Genomic DNA, 4,496 nt, shown 5'->3' with positions numbered 1-4,496 from the left:
TTTAAGCTTCTTAAAGTGCCTGTAAAAGTAGTTCTTTTTTTGTTAATGTAGTATCGTAAAGAACTGGAAAACCAATGTGGGAATTTAGACATGGTGATGAAACCACGGGGGATTGCTTGCTCCATAGTATCTTGAACAGCCGCACTGAGTCTGGTGGCAGCAGCGTCTACAGAATTGGTGTCATACACACACGACCAGTTTAATTTGAGAGAATATTATATAATAAGGTATAATCACCAGCTATATATTTACGATTTGAATACTCACAATTTGAGTAGGGTTAACAAGAGGCAGACCAATGCCTATAAACATAGGGGGTGATGAGAATCGGGCTTTATTATTCCTGAGTCAGGAAAGGTAATATTATAATCCTTAAAGTTTGTGAAAACCAAATCAAGCAAATTGCTGCTGCCAACAGGATCAATGCACTGTTGTAGATTAGGTAGACATGTGGAGGTGTAGATCGCATCACCTCTGAGTTTAGAGTAATAATGGCAGTCAGGAACGGCCAGACCATGATTTCAGTTGAAACCAGGAGCGTTGAAATCCCCCACTATGAGAACTCGAAAGTTTTTGGTATCCACCCTATGTTCTTAAGAGCGAAAATAATTGGCAATGATTTCAGGTTTTGTATCAGGGGGAAAATAATGGTTTCCCATGAGCAAATTTTGATTGTCAAGAGTGTAAATTTCAACCCAAACACATTCGTTATAGGATTATAAGTCACACCTACGTTTAAAAGAACGAATTTTAGAAGAGAGGGCAGTAAGAACTCCACTGCCACGAGTCTTATTGGCAGACACCCGATCGGAGCGTAGAACCATGCAACTGTCAGGAAATAGATTATGATCTAAACACATATCATTAAGCCACGTCGCAGTTAAAGAGAGGATATTGTAATTGGTAGAACAGACATTACTGTAAAGTTCGAACTGCTTGGTCCGAAGGCCTCTGGCGTTTTGATAATAAATATCGAAACATGTTACAGGTTGTGCGTGTGAACCGGCTGAAGCACATGCCTTCATGAAGCTAGTGTTTGCCATTATTCAAGTGTGTCGATGCCCTCCACCGGGGCTCCTTCCGGACTAACAGAGCAGCTCGTACGGTCAGGGGTAGGAACACCTGTTGGAGGGGAAGGGGTCCTAGACATGGCCGACTTTTCAACAGAGTAAATCAGGTCTAATCGCCCGTAATAAGGGGCGATTAGACAACCAATTGGCCAGACATCTCTATTGATAATTAAATGAAAATCATCTTCCGAAACAGAAATGCGAAATGAGGAATATGAACTAAATATTGTTTTCAACTTAGTGCATTTTAGGGAAGCAAGCTCAAATTGATCTTTTAAAGACTGTTCATCGTCAGCTCATGTCACTTCAGGAGAGAAGCGGGAGACAAAAATGCCTTGCTTCTGACCCTCTTGGGTACCGTTGAAAGAGATGAGCCGCTTTTGTTACCAAAATGTGGAGTCCCCTTCCTTTTCCTTTGAACATTTATGAAGCCATCAGCCGCCTGTTTTTCGGTGGCCATAGTAGAGGACTCATGTAGTGAGGTCTGCCGGCTGGGTCCAGATGATGCAGCAGTGGAAGCAGGGTGACCACCGCCCGAAGTTAAAACTTCCCTATAGGTTTTAGTAGCAGCATCACGAGTAGATGAAAGTGCCTCTGATGATGTGGACGGCGGAGGTGTGTGAAACTGGCGTAAATCCCGCAACTGGAGTTTTAGAGCAGTATTATCACTTTTAAGTACTTGCACTTCACATCTGAGATTTGTGACCATGTCCATAAGGGATTTCTCCATCTGCATGGTGCATTCTCCATTAAGGCGAACCGCTTCAAGTTGCCGTCTAATGAACCATTATCCCCAGCAGCAGATGCAGAACATTCCATCCCAGAGGATATCTTGTTTGTATTTTTCTTAATAAGCTACTGCTCCTTCCCAACAACGCAATTATCACACGTGAAAGATGACTTACCAGTAGCTGCGTCAACGTCGCACTCAGATATATTATTTTTCAGGCAATTACTGTGGAAACCTAACTCACATACACAACAGCGAATGAATTTCTGCTTGCCGTAAAACGGTTTATCACAAAGGAGACACACGTTCTTACTCGACATTACTACAGAAGTAGTAGGCCTGTCTACACTAAACACTCGTAACTCTTCTAGCACTCAAGCGGAGTAGGAGTAACTACACAGCACGTCCGTCCACCTCGATAATAATAATAAGAAGAGAAAATAAATGAATACGCGCATCGCAACCGTTCTAAAGTCAACGGTTTGAGATCGCGGGCAGCCTTTACCTTACCAGCCAGCCACGGAAGATTAACAAAACGTAATTTAGCCCGGTTGAAACAGAATTTCAAGTAGCAATTCACCGCAGGCTGGTAAGGGTCTAATCTTTACTACATAGCGTCACATACTGCTTAGCAGGTCTCGTTTTCTTCCAAGGCATTGCAAGATTGAAGGAAAGTCACGTGATACATAAGCCATCACAAAGAAAATACTTCAACCTATGGGGGTGAAAGTGGAATCTAGGAATGGCAGATGCCATGACATCAAGCAGAAGAGCCAGCTGACCTTCAGCACGGCTCAAGCTGACCACCCAATTCTGTTTAATACAGATGCTGAACCTCCTATCCAGTCGACAACGGTATGTGTATCTCAGGATAATCCCGCTTGAGCCAGATGCTGAGTACACACTTCTCTTTAATATCTAGGTTGAGCCTCGTACAAATTGGGCAAGGAGAGGTGTATCTCATGATATCCCCGAATGAGCTAGGAGCTGACCACCCATATCTGTTTAATACAGAGTTCGACCCTCCTATCCAGTGGGCAACGGGAAATGTGTCTCAGAAAGGAACCCGCTTGCGCGAGAATGTGACCACCCACTACGGTTTAAACTCTAGTTTGAGCCTCCTATCCAATGAGTAATGGAAGCTGTATCACAGGATAACCCCTCATGAACGAGCAGCTGATCACGTACTTAGTGCTGATGTTGAGCCTCCTACCCAGTGGATAACGGGAGGTATATCTCAGGAGAACCCCGCTTGAGCGAGAAGTTGTCCACGCACTTCTGTTTAGTACCGAGGTTGAGTTTCATATCCAGTGTGCACGGGAGGTGTATCTCAGGATAACTCCGCTTGAGCGAGAAGCTAACCACCCACCTCTGTTTAGTCCCGAGTTTGAGCCTCCTATCCAATGGGCAACGAGAAATCTGTCACAAGATAACCCCACTTCAGCGAGAACCTGACTACCCTCTTCTGTTAATACTGAGGTTGAGGGTCCTACCCTGTGGGCAACGATGGTGCATCTCAGGATAAATCCGCTTAAGCAGGAAGCTGACCACTCACTTCTGTTTAGTACCGAAGTCGAGCCTGATATCCATTTGGAAACGGAATATCTAGCTCAGAATAACACATCTTGAGCGAGAAGATGACCCACTTCCGTTTAGTACCGAAGTTGAGTTTCTTATCAAGTGGGCAACGGGAAGTCTATTTTTGTATAACCCCGCTTGAGCGATAAGTTGACCACGTAAATCTATTTAATACCCAGGTTGAGCCTCCTATCCAGTAGGCAGTGGGAGGTGTAGCTCAGAATAACCCCACTTGAGCGCGAAGCTCATCACACAAATCTGATTAATACCGAGGTTGAGCCCCCTGTCCAGTGAGCAACGGTGGTGTATCTCAAGATAGCCCCGTTTGAGCGAGAAGCTGACCACGCACTTCTGTTTAGTACAGAGGATGTGCCTCATATGCAGTGGGCAACCGTGGTTGAGCCTCCTATCCAGTCGACTACTGGAGGTGTATCACAGGTGTAAACTTTCATTAAAGTCAATGAAAAAGTCAATAAAATTTCCGTCGAGTGTAACAATTTATAGGTCACTTTTTATCACTTCTGCCTTACATGTTTCGATTTAAAAAAAAACCATCATCAGAGGCACATAGTACAAGCATGAAGACACTGCCGTTGTTTAAGATGTACACAGTTATGTTTGCTGCGTGAACGCTACTACAATACGTCGACGTGTAAAAGCACAACACTTGTTAGGATTGTTGAATGCACGTTCAATTCTCACATTCATCCGAAACTGCCCTCAAATTAAAATGCCAATGTTAAAATTTAAAATTTAAAACATTTGAAGTAAAATGTTAAGCTCCTCCTTGTTAATTCGTCCCGAAGATGGGAGATGTCAGCTTGAGGATGTATGGCTGCAAAGATATTGTATTACATTAGGTTTTATATATTATTATATATTTAATTTATTATTTTAGTGTTGTATTTGATCCTTGCTTACCTTATGGTTAGATGTTTCCTATGTGCTGTGTGTTGTGTACTGCAGTGGGAGTTCTACGTCAGTGTTATTTAAAGCCTTGTGTGTTATGACGTGGTCGGGGGTGTGTTTATACAAGTAGTAATGAGGTCAAACATGCTGTTCTGGTTATTGATCTCTTTTGCCTGTTTCTGCTCATCTATTAATTTGTTATCCTTATA

The sequence above is a fragment of the Cryptotermes secundus genome, unplaced genomic scaffold (assembly GCF_002891405.2).
Source record: "Cryptotermes secundus unplaced genomic scaffold, Csec_1.0 scaffold474, whole genome shotgun sequence".
Lineage (NCBI taxonomy): Eukaryota > Metazoa > Arthropoda > Insecta > Blattodea > Kalotermitidae > Cryptotermes > Cryptotermes secundus.
The sequence above is the reverse complement of the archived record's forward strand: the minus strand, read 5'-3'. Positions refer to the sequence as shown.